Here is a 15397-nt window from a genome sequence, read left to right on the forward strand (position 1 = left end):
AATCATGCCCCAGGAGGAAGACGAGAGTGAAGAAAATTATCTTTGATTCTGTCCTGTAAAATGAGGCCAGCTGAGCATTGCAAAACCCGTGGAGCCAGGTGAATGGGAAAGGCAACACTGACCCTGTGAAACTGTCCTGAGCCTCCTCCCGAAGAAGCTGTCATCTCAACCTCTCTACCCTCTTGTATCTGTACGTCCTTCGCAGTCTAGATTCATTTGATCAGAGGGTCCTTCATATAACAAGCAGTTTTTGAATTTTGCCTACAGTGGAGCCATTTTGTCTGAAGTAATAGAGACTGGCAGGTGCTCAGTTCATTAGAAGTCGAAGCAGAAATGACACAAAAATTTTAACTTAAATATTGTATTTTAATCTGACATAAACATACATTGATTTACTAGCCCTTTATATGGCCCATGGGTTCCTCATTGGAATTCTCTGTAGCTTTCCTCTTTTGAATTATACCATAATGCACTGTCATTGATGTCCGTCATCAGGGTTTGTTTAAAGTGGAACGAGAACTCAAATATACATGAGAAGCAATTTGATGGCAGAATTAGAATTTTTCCTGATTGTTTATATTTGTCTGAATAATAATTAACAGCCTTTTTATAAATCTTAATGACTGACTATTATGAAGTTTTTTCAAAGTGTGCATTTGATTTTCACAAGAAAATTGCAGTGATTTTTCTTGTCCCACTTTTTAAAATTAATTATGATAAAATGTACAATTGGCACAAACAGGGAAAAATACACAAAAGTCCAGGAGGTCACTACCTGCTTGGAGCATTTGCTCTGGAACATGTCCCTTGCTTACGAGAGCTTTGACTGGAGGTGTACCATGTTCTAGGAGTTAAGAATATGAAAGGGACTAAGATGCTTTTATGATATAGTACAAAAGGCTGATTAACCATTACACACATGTAGATACGTGTATAGTTAAACACTACATATGTATATGTATACACACATACATATTCTCTGTTGAAAGCCAGAGGATTAACTTTTTCTATTTGTTTTTGGAGTCATACTTTTACTTTGTTTTTAGAAATCCTTACACTTTTCATGCAGATTCCTTCTGGTTGCTACTTATAAAATTCTGTTTCCATGTTTTGATCTGTTTTCCACGTGTTATGAGGAATATAGCTGAGGTAAAATACATATATTTTAAAGACATACTGAGCAGTAAAAGAGAAAAAAACTACTAACTTTTGTCTGTTAAAATGAATTTAAAAACAAACAAACAAAAACTCATAGACTCAGGCGACAGTTTGGTGGTTACTAGAGGGAAGTGGGGTGGAGGTAGTAGAGGGTAAAGGGGGTCAAATAGACGGTGAAGGAAGGAGATTTGACTTTGGGTGGTGAACACAACGCAATGTACAGATGATGCATTATAGAATTGTACACTTAACACCTATAAAATTTTATTAACCACTGTCACCTGAATAAATTTAAAAACCTTTCCCTAATTAACACAGTTCACACTAGTCTTTCTCTTCTCAAATACTGTTATTACAAATATGTTCTATATGAATGATGAAGAAATGAGTACGAAAACGAAGGAGAAGTTCACTTCCATCAAATTTAGGTTTATCAGGGAACCTTGCAAGTTAGAATTACTTGTGTGTCGCAAACAGTGTCATTGAAACGCTCTGCTGTGGCGGTGCTGTTGCTGTGGGGGAGGGGTGTGTGAGTCGGGTCTAAAGGGGCGGAGTGGGGGCAAAGGTGTCTAGTGTAGACTGCTTTAAAACTGAACTGGGAATGCTCTTATAAATCTTTGACAGAGTGATCACACTCTTCGATATTTCCAACTACATTAAATTTCACCGGGCTGAACTTGGCTCCAGAGTATCGAATATCTACTCTGTCGATGGTCCGCCTGGTATGCTCGAATTGACGATTTTCTTTTTGATGACATTTCTAGGCCATAGTGACTAATTACAGAGGCAATCAATGGAATGTGCGTAGTGATCTGGTGAGATGAGAGTAACTCCATAATGTGACAGGGTATCGGTGACATTGAATTAAACAATTCCATCTAGTGGCTACTATTATCATTCAAACACCTACACTCACAAGGTAAAAATAGATTTGGTTCATAAAGACTAGACCTCTTTTTTGAGAAGTAAATCATATTAATAGAAAAGCTTTAAATCAATGAATTCAAAGTGTAAGTTTTTGTATGTTTTTGAGACAGGATATGTTTGTTAGAGGGCAAAGGAAGGTGAGAAACATACAAATCTCCTTGGAATTTTTGCAATATTAGGACCTTATGTATAAAGCTTTTCAGTGACTGTTATTCTTATGCTAAAATTTTCTTTGGCTGAGGTTACTGTGCTAGTTAGAACTCTAACAACAGGTTCTTTGATAAATGAGAAATGAGACAGAATTCAAATACTGAAAATATTAACACTTAGGAGAATAAGATTAAATACAACTTTTAAATTATATCAGTAGCAGGAAAAATAATAATCATAATACATGGTTTTTATTATTAAGAGAAAAAGGTATGGGATAAAATCTTTCAAATCATTCGCTGTCCCTCTGGTCATCTGAAGCAACCTCTATCCTTGGTAGGACAAGGGCCAGCAGTCGGTAATAAGCAACAACCAATGTCTGGGAATGTCTTTTGTTACCTGTTAGCTTATGAATTAAACCTTGAACAAATCATTACTGTTGAAGCCTTACTTGTGCACATTGTTTAATTTACTTGTTTACTTGTGACGATTTAATATGGATCTACTGGAAGCCAGAGAATTAACCTTTCCCCATTGTTTTTGGAGACATACTCTTCTTTCGTACCTAGAAATGATGACTTCCACTTTTCATACAGATTGCCTATTGTTGCCAGTTGTAAAATTTCCGTGCAATGTCATGATTGCTCTATGTTGTAAGAAATATGCCCAAATAGGAATGAGGGTGCTAGGTAGGACAGGGATGTGACAGAGGTTTATTTTCCTGATGCTCTGGGAGTTATCTCAAGACTGGAACAGTGGCTTAGATGTCTCACGTCCCTTCCACTTGCCAGAACCTAGGAGGGTTGAGCCAACTTAGAGAGGTAGTGAGAATAAAATGGCATAAATGACAGGCTGGTGGACACAACACTAATAAGCGGCAAAGCCCATGTTCAAACACTGACTTGTCTAACTCCAGGCTGTGTTTCTGACTTCTGCACTATGCTGTTGTACCCTTTTTCCTTTGACAAAAATGGGTGCCAGAGGTCCACAGTGACTTCTGATTGCTTTGTGTCATGAGCTGTGTATCGGTGTCCAGTGTCTTCTCACCGTGTCATTTTGTGGGATCACCATTGACTGTGAGTGGTAATAATCTGTGCTCTGTGCCATTTCTACGGGAGAGGGAGTTTTCAACACTTTTAACTGCAGAGTGACTTCATGTAAAGTACAAATGAAAGCAGATTTCCACTGCATGAGGCCAGGAAATGTGGAGGATGACACCAACAAATACCATCCTCAATGTCTTGCTATACCTCACTTACTCACTTCACCCTTAGCTTCATGTAGGAAATGCATGGGCTATAAATAAACAAACAAACAAATAAATAAATAAAGCAAGCAAGCAATGAGCTACAAGCTGAAAGTCTTGGATATTGTCCCAGACTTTGAACATCATTAGCTTATCTGAGTCTCCATTTTTCTCATTAATAAAACAAGGGTAATAGCATTTGAGATACACACACACACACATATATATATCCATCCTCTGTGCAGTCATTTCCATGAGCGAATATAAAATAGAAAAGTGTTTCACACATAAACAGTGATGCTGTTGCAACCACAGAAATGCAGATTCAGACAATGTCTGTAATAAACAGGGAAGCGGAGTAAAGCTGAGCTCATCTACATGTCGCATACTTCAGAATGATCCTTCAGAAAGAAAAAGCCTGTTATGCAACTGTATTTGGTGGGATTCTTTCTATTGCAAGTGACCAAAAACCTAATTCAAATAGTCTCAAGCAAAAAAAGGGTACTCCTAACAGAAGACCCAAGTTGGTAAAACAGAAGTGGAAACCCTTTGAGGGTATTTGTGGTGGAAGTGGGCTGGCATTATCCTGACTAACCATGGCGTCAACACTGCCAAGCACAAAGTGCACCAGTTAAACATCCTTCTTATCTTCCTGTGGAGGCTTGAGGGAGACTGAGGTTGAGAGACAAAATGACTTGGCCATGGAATGACAGTTCCATCAGAAATACCTCTTGAGGGGATTATGGAATGAATATCTATTTAGTTGGACTTTAAAATAGGTGAAAACTGTAAATAAACTAAGATTATAGCAAGTATAGAATGGTCAAATAGGCTACAAAAATTCACACTTAGGATTTGACACAGCTATGAGAAAGAATGAGGTGGGCATGCACATCGCCAGAGCACACAGGGAATGGAATTGGCTGACGGGGTTAGAGTGGCGGGGGGCGCTTGATGCTAATCTGCATTATTTAAGAGTTTATAAGAATGTTCTCATCTACTACTTGTTTAATTAAAATCTGATTTTTAAATTGGAAAGATACATATTGCTATAATACTTACCGAGTTTCTATAGCCATCAACTTATTATTGGCTAGTTATATAAAGAACTTTACATTTTGATGCAATTTTGTTCTTTTCATAAATGTATTTAATGAAATGTATCATTTTATGTCATTTAAGACATACATGAAATAAATTGGAAACATCTGTGCTATCCAGTACAGTGACCACATGTGGCTATCTGAATTTACATTTACATTAATTACAATGACATAGAATTAAGCAAGTTTTTCCCCTCAGTTGCACTGGTCACACTTTAAGTGCTCAGCAGCCACATGTGATGAGGGCCTACCATATTGGACAGCACAGATACAGAACATTTCCATCCTCACAGAAAATTCCATTGGACAGTGCTGGTCTAAACTATTTTCCAGGTAGTCTCCCAGTTTTTGAAACTGTAGGTTGCTTTTGAAAATACAAAATATATTAACTCTGACCAATGAAAGGGAAAACCCCATGTATTTACATCTGCCATCACCTAACATTTCTAAAGTTCACTGGTGCCAAAATAAATTTTCCCCCAACGCTTGAAGAGTTTAGTGTTTGGAGATGGTCAGATTTCTAGAGTTAGTTTGAGTCAAACGTTTTAAAAAAGTTGCTCCCGTCTCCCATAACAGGGAAGAACTCAAAAGTTTAAAGAACCGATCAATGCATGCCCCCCATTTCTGCCATGCAGATTTACCTTGGAAAGATGAGGAGCTATTCTTCGCTACAGCTATAAATTCTGGTCTGAGATTGGAAAAGAACAGATGCCGGTACATACTTACATCTTTGGGGCTTCCAATGGCTGCAAATCATGAGGCCCAATCATTGATCGGAGCATGGCCCCTGACAATATGCAGACACCAAGAGAAGGGGAGTATTGATAAATCCTCAGGTGTTGGCAAAGTTTCATGTTTCAGGGAGAAGAAAAGGGAGATGAAGTATTCTGCGACTGCTTATGTCGGTCCTAAGTGTGTCTTCTCTGTTGTTGAAAGGCTGACTGTAAATACGTATTACTGCTGTCATTGCAAACAAAAGACACACAAAACACACTGGGCTGATGACACTATTTTTATTATAAAAGTATATATTGAGCGCAGCTCAATGCTAAGACAGAGCTTGTCTCTGTAGAGCGTGCTCGGGAAACTCGGGAGTGAGCAGGTGTGGGTAGCAGTGATATGGCAGACACATTAACAGCCTTCGTGTGTGTGATTAATTGGATGTTCTCTGGGAGCATGAAATATGAGCTGAGTTCTGGTTGTTACTTTGTAAGGATTTTGGTTAATTTGTGATGCGGCTGGAATATATAATTTGCAGTATTTTCTTGTAACTGAAAGAGTGGGTGTGTGTGACTTGGTTAAGAAAACAAGGGCTAGGTCTCTGTCATATCCTGTTTTACCGCCTAAGCAAATTTTCAGAGTAAATGAGTGCTTTGGGAACCTGGTCCTCTCATCTTTTCCCCCTTCGCTTTTTATTTATTTTTTTGTTTATTTATTTATTTATTTATTTATATTTTCCTTTAAAACAGTTTTATTGAGGTACAGTTGATATATTAAGAACTGCACATATTTAATGTGTAAAATTTCTTGCAACATCATTTTGCACCAAGTTTTAGAAATGAATTTTTGTTGGAAGAATGAAACCATGTAAAAGTCATTCAGCCAGGTAAATTCCGAAGTCAGACTTGCTGGAGGAATAAACTTGATAAATGATGCTATTTACAATCAATGAAATTTCCTTTTATAAATCTGTATTGAGAACGGAAAATTGGTGAACTTTAAACATACATGGAAATTGGCTGGCTTTATAGCATGGGCTTTGAGCCATTGGGCTCTGAGGGTTTAAAAAAATGTTCATTTCTTCAAGTGTCAAATAAAAGAAACTCCTGGACGGTGATGTAAACATGGGTTCATGAAGGGAAGGAGTTTGAACACTCTGCACCAGGAAGGAACTATAGACATGAACTGACCCTGGAGCTCCATGGAACATCGGAGGAAGCAGTGTTGGTAGGTTATTCAAACTGGCAAAATAACCTGATTTCAGGTTCAGGTTTCCATGTCTAAATCTGCCAAATATCGAAGTTTGATTTTCAGATCTTACTAGTTGAGGCAAGGAAGAGAATATTTTTGGTTCACTGATCAGTTTAAACAATTAGATTAACCAAGATATTCTTTGTGACTATAGTTGCAAAAATGCAACATCACATTTTAAACTCTTAGTATTAAATTTAAGACAAATACCACATGGTCTCACTTACCTGTGAAATCTAATGAACACAATAAACTAACGAACAAAATGGAAGCATAGATACATGGAACAGACCGACCGCTGCCCAGTGGGAAGGTGGGGGCCCGGGTGAAAGATGGTGAAGGGATAAACCAAAGAATATTAATGCATGACTCATGGCTGAGGAGGGGAGAGGGTGGAGCTGGGTAGAGGTGGGAAAAGGGAGAAAGAGTGGGAACAGCTCTCATAGTATAAACAATTTTTTAAAAAGTGGTTCTTAATTTGGGGGGAAGTCAAACAGAACCTGATGATCTGATAGGTCCTATGACCATTTTATTCATGAAAATAAAAATGTTATCTGAAAATGTCACAAATGGTTTCTGTGATGTTCACAGAAATTTCCCTCTTTTAAGTGGTTAGAAAATTAACAATCTTAATTGTGGAAATTTAATGTTTGACATTGTCCATTCCAGAAGTGGGAATTTTTCTCTCTTAAAAATGACCAAAAAAAAACAAGCTCTCAAAATTAGGTGGGAATAAAATATTTGTGTTATACATTCATATATATCTGCTATTTTAAAAATCAGAGTCTTCATCCCTATTCAAGATAAAAGTATTGTTAGGTAATCAGAGTCTGGACTTTGGGGTTAGGAGACAACTGAAGTTGAATCTTGGCACCCCTGCGTCCACTTAACGTCCATCCTCATGTGGTGGTTCTGAAGTTTTAGTGTGCCTGCCATATCACTGAGAACCCGCTCAGGAGATCATTGCAGTGACAGATATCTGCCTCCAAGCCCTCAGAGAATCTGACTCTGCAGGTTGTGGGCGGCGAGTTCTACAATCTGTGTTTTAACAAGGGCTCCGGGCGATTTTCGTCTTCCTCTGACCACATTCCGAGTAACACGGAAGCCCGTGAAACTGTTGGTCTACTTTTTTCCTAATACTCTTCTTTATCTTTTAATTTGCCTGTAGTACTCTGTCTTCATTTCTTTTCTAGTTTATGTCTCTAAATATTTGTGAGAGTGTAATTTTTCTTTCTTTTCTTGCACTTTACTCTGTATTCTGTATTAAGCCTCTTTATTGTATTATTTTCTGTGACATCCTCTTTTTTTCTCTTTTCCCTGATTTTACCTTAACAAACCTGCTCCATAGAATTCATGATAAATTATACTTATTAAATATATGCCAGCTTAATGATCTCTTCTTAATTTAAAACACAGATGGGTAAAACACTTTACATTTCTCTTTATCTGTGACAAAGTTCAGTTATATTTTTTACTAATGTGTTCATTTATTTGTTGTCTTCTCATTCTCTTCAACTAATTTATATACCCCTAATTTAGGGATTAATAAAGAAAGAAACCATCCCTGACTGCTGTGGCTCCATGGGTTGGGAATTTTCCCACAAACTGAAAGGTTGTGGGTTTGATTCCTAGTGAAGGCACCTACCTGGCTTGCAAGCCAGGTCCCTAGTTGGGGGCATGTGGGAGACAGCCAATTGATATTTCTCTTGTATATCAATGTTTCTCTCTCTCTTTCTCCCTCTCTTTCCCTCTCTGTAAAGATAAATGAAAAAAATCTTAAAAAAAAAGAAACCAGGTAAGTAAGAGTTTAAGATGCCTCTGCAGCAGGACAAAGGCTGGGTTATGGTGCTTTATAATTTGTTCTAGAGGAGGCTGGGGACGTCTGCGGACAGCCGAGACCTGACTCCCTTCTCTTATCAGAGAACAAAGAAAAAGAAAGTAGATTTGTTTCCTTTGAAAGATTTGTAAATTTTTCCCTAGGAAATCAGATCACTATCTTGTTTAAAAAAATCAGTTGACTCTAGTCTGCCTGGAAAAAATTAAAATATGAAATACTTAGCTGAGTATTGGGTATATAACAGACTACCATAAACATTACATGAAAAACTTCTGGCAAAATGTTATTTCTAGTGTTTTTTAATATATTAGGCATAGATTTTAAAAATATTAGGCATAGATTTAAATATATGCTGTCATATATGACATACTTACATATGTGACATATAAAAGAAGGTGAAATAATACAAATATATTTGGAATATGAGGCCTGTCCAGAAGGTATCCAGCCATGTATTATAAAAAATACAGATATTTATTGAAAAAGGTACAAGACACAAGACACATTATATATAGGACGATGATGCCTCAGTCCCCTTCAAAGTAGGCACCTTGGGATCTCACACAATTCTCCCAGTCACCATCAGCTGCCCCATCATATTTTCCTGAATCTCATCAACAGTCTGAAATCTCTTCCCTTTCAAAGGTGATTTTTTGGGAAAAAACAGAAGTCGCAGGGTGCCAAATCTGGGCTGTAGAGGGGCTGAGTCTCCTGAGTTATCTGATGTTTTGCCAAAAAACTCTGCATGAGACGTGATGCATGAACAGGCACGTTGTCATCATGAAGCTGCCAATCACCAGTTACCCATAGCTGTGACCTTCTGAATCACCCAAATAGTTTCTGCAGAGGAATGTTCAAGCTTAATGCAAAATTTGATGCAGATGTGTTGCTTTACTTGCTCAGTCATTTTGAATGTGATGGCCACACAGTACACATGCTCACTCAGTTGTGTCTACCACTACCACTGACTAGTACAGTGAAGTTGTCATTGTTCACACATGCACATTCCAGTCCACTCTCCTTGGCAGCCAGGTTACATCAATGTCGTGCAAACTGTTCTTATATTAACAATGGCTGGACTTTTTCTGGACAAACCTCGAATATCTATATTAGTGTTCATTTGTATGTGCTCAAATTTATCCTCATTCACTTATTGGCTAAAGGTTGGGAAGCTGCAAACCTTCGTGGTTCAGAGTTATGGAGTCAACTGGACCTGAGTTCAAACGTTCAGTCTGCTACTATGTAATATGAGACCTGAGCAAGTTTGGGTGCCTCTCTCACCCTCAGCTTTTTTCATTTGGGGAATGGGTAATAGTAGTGGCTACCTTATTGGCTGTTTTTGAAGATCCAGTGAGATATGCAAGTAAAGCATTTAGTACTCTGCCCAAGACATAGTCATGTTAGATATGTGGAGTTATTACTTTTCCCGAACACAGAACATTTGTTAGTTCCCAGGATGTCTATGCTAAGGAAAATAAACTATGGAAATTGTAAATTGTCAGCTTTTACAATAATACTTATTAAAATTAATTCTCATTTTTAAAAATTAATATTCAAGATGTTATTTACAATGTCTAGAATACCCAAACAAAACTGTCAAATTACTGTATTATTTTTACATCTTTGCTTCATTAACCACAGTGTAGAGCAGATACAGCTACACTGTGCAACTTCCCCCAAGGATGCATATTTTTCGTGGAAAGTACATGGGCTCAAAGCAGTCTCTTGTCATGTGGTCATGGACAAATCACTCCCACTCTCTCAGCATCATTCATATTTTCAAAGTGGGGATAAAATCCTGTGTTATGAGGTTATCACATAGATTTAGACAACAGGTTAAAAGGCCTAGAACCCAGAAGTTGGAATAGTTACTTCTATGTACCTTTTGCAAAAGTAGCTATAACTCAAAGACCTTAAGGTAAGGATAGGCTTCAACCTCCCCGTCAGGACCATGGGACCCTTCCCCCCCGGAAGTGACACAGCCATGGGTGGGTACCTGATTCAAAGTAGACAAACCAAGCTCTCTTCTGATCAGTTGCAATTGGGACAGAGACTCTAGTTAGTGGGTCTTGGGCTCTGCAGGTGAGAGGCTAGAGGTCAGCCATGGAGTGCTGGCCATTTTTTACCTTTGGGACCACTCTTCACTACCGCAAAGAAAATGTTTCGGTGGACAGAGGATGAAAGCAATGCTCAGAAAGAAGGAGCAGCAAGAACCTGTGTGAGGCAGGGTCTTAGGAGAGTCATGTGGGCTCTACTCTAATGCCTGCCTTTGGACACTACTGATGCTTTCCCAAAGTTGCTTTTTTCTTAAGCTAATCTAGGTATATATTTCTCTGTTGCAACCACATAATTAACTTCGGAAAGCAGGCACTCCCCAATACTAGTTTTCCTTTCATTTACTTTAAAAGTTTCATGAAATCATAATCAGGTCTTAAAAGGTATTAGCCCCACCCCATCCCCCATTACACAGATATGGAAACTGAGGCACAGAAACCTGTTTGAATGGCACCTTTAATATTATGCAAGCGCTAGAGGAGCCAAACTAAAGTACTCTACCGACCAAACTGTGACACAAATAACTGAGGGGTGTGTGTGCGTGTGTGTGTGTGTGTGTGTAGAGGTGAGTGTGGGGATAGGAGCAATATTTAAGTATTTTTAACTTTCTAAAATTTTTTTTACATGACCTTCATGGATGCATTTTAAGTTTTTGAACAGAGATGGAATGCTTCATTTTGGGTCAGTTGCCTCCATTATTGGTAAGGTCGGCCAATGGTTAGTTGAGCCTATTATATGAAAATACTCTTTGGAAATACATTCAGGGTGTTTTGAATATAAATGGAATTAATAACGAGCTGTAGAATATCTGGTGAATTAATAAACATGGGCCCCTTACATTAAGTAATTTCAGTAATCAGAATCAGAATCACTAAGAAGTCCTTTCTCTCTGTTTCAAGGTTTCCAAACGTTGGAGGAAAATTCCACAAGAAATAATCCTGTTTACGATGAAAGCCAGAAACATAAACAAGTTGAGAAGCCTGAATTCTTCAGCCTAAAGGTGCTCAGCTTTCTTATATAGTTGTTTTTAAAGAACTAGTCCTGGAAACATTCCTAGTTATACATGGAACTCTTTCTTTCTTCAACATTTGTTTTATTACTTTACTCTCCATAGTAAGATTGGGAAACATTGGTGACATCCTGGTGATATGGCCACACAGGCCTGCTTGGTCTGAGAGCTGGCCCTGTGCACGGAAGGGGTAGGTGGTGTGTGGGAATGGAGTTCTGAAGGTCCCGAGGCCCCTCAAATAATGCCTGACCCAGTTTGGAAATGATTTCTCCAGTGACCCTCACAACCTGCTTTGCTCTTTTAAATTTTATTTCTTTGGCATATTAATTTGAATGCATTGGGGAAAAAGGCAAGCCAACTGTAACTGAACAATGATAAACAAATGAAATAAAAAACAAAATAAAAATGAGGAAAATAGCAAAATCCAAACAAAATAGCAAAGAATCATTCTTAACATCATTTAAAAAAATTTGAATTCCAAAAATATGTATTGAACATGTATTCTATTGAAGGGACAGTGTTGGTAAGGATTGGGGATTGGGTAATGTTTTAAAGAAATGGACAATACACATTCTTCACCCTCAAGAAATTTATAACCTAGAAGTTTACTTAATGATGTTTCTGATCCAAATGTTTTATGAATGGTGGTCCTCAAACTTGAATAGCATGTGAGAATCACCTGGGAGCTTTAAACATCCCCCAATACCCCAGGCTCTGTTCCAAATTAAATCGCAACCTCTGGGAGCCATATCCAAGCTTCAGTAGTTTTTAATGCTCTGCACGTGACTGTGTGGGCAGCCAATCTGCACTTTTTGAAGGGTTACAGTTGCCTTCAGACACTGATCCTGTTCACCCTCGGAGCAGTGGGGCAAGGCCTGGGGCGAATGCAGCCCACAGCCCGTCACCTCTGGTCACAAGCATCCTCTACCAGTGAGCTGTTAAAATTTTTTTCTATATACTATGACATGAAGAAGGATGGGGAGCACAGAAGTCTCTTATTTAAAACTATGACAGCACTTTAAAATAACCATTGGTTTTTGAAATTTGATAGATGAAGTATTTAAAGTTTGGAAGACTGAACATTGACTTTCCTAAGATCGCGGAGCTGATATTTGAACCATACTATTTTTTGTTTGTTTGTTTACGTTTCAGCTTCTTAGGTGTACTTCAGTGCAGGATGTGAGGAGCCCAGTCCTATGGAATGATGCCAGTAAAACTCTCTGGGGACCCAGAGAAACAGACGGTAATCCTGACTAGTGTGATCACAGAAGGCTTCCTAGAGAATTTGTCTTGTGAGTAGGACCGTCAAGAAGTGGATTTCTAGAGGGAAAATGCAACATTATCATAGGTTTGTATGATGAGTTGTCATCTTATTTGGCTATAAAACAGTAGGAGCTTATTTATCCTAAATCTGTAGTAGAATAATTGGGAAAGTTTTCAAAATGTGTTGATGCCAGAGCCTAAACCCTTAAGCCCTTAAATCAGAGTGTTGGGATAGGACCCACTGGGGTAGTGTGGGAGGACGCAGCAGGAAATAAAACTGGTTTGGGGTTGTATTGCAGATAATAGAGAATGTGAAATTTATTTGATTCATAACTGGGGCAATGGCAGGTCAGGGAAGACTTTTTATCAAGATAGTGATAAAGCAATCGACTTATAAACCCTGTCCAGCTCCCTTCTATCTTCCGCTGTTATTTATTTAGAAAATATCAAGAATTCCCCATGGAAGAGGTTTTAAATCCAGGAGAATCTCAGGATTCCCTGGGAAGGCTTTTCAGTTATACCCTCTTTTTCTGATTCTGCAACTATGCCAGAGTCTTGAGGAAGCCTGGGTAGTTTTACAAACTACATTCAAAGACAATTCTTTCTCTGGCTTCCCCAATTTTTAGGAGACATGGAATGTGAAGTTAGGGAATGGTCTACAAGACCACCCTTCTGACACCAATTTCAATTTTAGAGAGTCCTCAAGACCACCCTCATTCTGATAATTTACTAGAAGGACCCACAGAACTCACTGAAACCCGTTGTATTCACAGTTCTGTTTCAGTCCAGGGAAAGGCTATGTCAGGTGAGGGGAGAGCGGTGCAGTGGACCTCTGAGGGAGGGGCCTCAGGAGGGTGGGGCAAATACCTATTGATTTTACTTCTTTTATTGGAACATAGCCGTGCCCATTCATTTAAGTATTGCTTGTGGCATATTTGAGCTGTTATGACAGGCAGAATCCAGTTGTTTGGACAGAGATTGTATGGCCCAGAAAGTCTAAAATATTTACTATCTGACCCCTTATGGGAAAAGTTTGCCAACAGTTGTTTTAGAATGTTCCTTAGATACTTTGCTTATTTTTATTTAATGGTAAAACCTTAAATAGAATAAAGTTTCTTTAAATTTTGGTTTCATGAATAACTTGACAATTTTGAAAACTAGTTTTTCTTATACAAACAGGGTCTACCTTTAAAAAAATCAACAGTATTTCAGATATTGTCCCTTTTTTTCCCCTTTCAAGAGTTCAGAGCTCATATTTGATTAATGAAAGAAATTTAAACAGTGCCCCCTTAGTGATACCCAAGAATGGGCAATCCATTATCATTTTTATTATCTGTGGGCTGCTTATGGAATCTCTGTATTATGGGTTAATTATAGCAGCTCTTTTCTGGGTGATGGGCTGTGAAACCAGAAGTTATCAGGTATAAACACTGAAGAGTCTGATTTACTTGTTCATGAGCATACCATAAAATCCTCAGTTAAATCACATTTTATGACTATGGCCTCCAAGTTTTTAAATATAGTCTTTGATTACTTCACAGTTGTAAAGGCTGACTTTCTTTTTTCTATGTGGCAGTGAGTAATTTATAACATCTTTTATATGAACAATATTTACCAATGCTATCAAAGAGGATAAAGATATATTTCACTGCATCTTTATAGCAGCATAGATAGCTAGAGAAAATATATTCACTACTTATGATTTTACTACATGGCATTAGAGTTCTATGAAGTGCAAATCTGAAATAATTTTTCTACTGTCCCACCTCTATCTGTTCCTTGGTTATTGTGTTTCTTAAGACCATTTTGGATGTCTTCTTTGAAAGAAAACTGGAATATGGTGTTCTATAAATGCAGTTTAAATGACTGTCCCCCATGTGTTGGGGAATTTATTTGCCAATCACATGTGGTGTTTTGAATCTTGCCATGACTTATGTTCACAATGTGAAAGACTATATAAAATAATAACTTGAATAATTTGTGTATTCATGGTGGTTTTATAATTAAATGAAACAATGGACACAGCATGTATTGCAACAATGTGAAAATATCAATCATAATTTATAGTTTCCCAAACATGTTAGTGTATATTATCTCAGTTGATTACAATAGCACAGTATGAGATATATAAGACAAGTATAATCCTCTTCATCCTACAAAGGAGACAAATGAGGCTCACATAGGCTGAGCAACTTCCCCAACGACACAGTGTGTGAGTCGTGGACTGAGGAGTAAAACAAAGATCTTCTAATTCCCAATCCAGAGATAGTTCTACTACTCTATGCTTGCTACCTTATTCCTTATCAGGGAAAAGACTCTTTTGTCCTATATACGGTAATGTTCTTTCTAAACCTAGGAATGATCTCTAGATATTAACGAGTCATTCTTTTGCTTAAGTATTGCTATTCCTTTCACCCTTATTCTACTAAATTGCTAGATCTTGGCTGTGTAATGGAATTGACATATATAATTTCCTGTCTGAATTTGGTAGAGAAAATATTAAATGAAAGTGATCTATGGGGAGTGGAAACATGTAAACCCCATTGTGGAATTAAAACAAGTTACTTTGAGTGTTCATGTTTGTGCAATGTGGTTAGGATTGTTTCTGTATTGACCTTTTGCAGGGGCGCTGAACCTCAGACAGTATGAACACCACCGAAGTTTTATGTTACACCTGA

The sequence above is a fragment of the Desmodus rotundus genome, chromosome 1, assembly GCF_022682495.2.
Source record: "Desmodus rotundus isolate HL8 chromosome 1, HLdesRot8A.1, whole genome shotgun sequence".
NCBI classification, from domain to species: domain Eukaryota; kingdom Metazoa; phylum Chordata; class Mammalia; order Chiroptera; family Phyllostomidae; genus Desmodus; species Desmodus rotundus.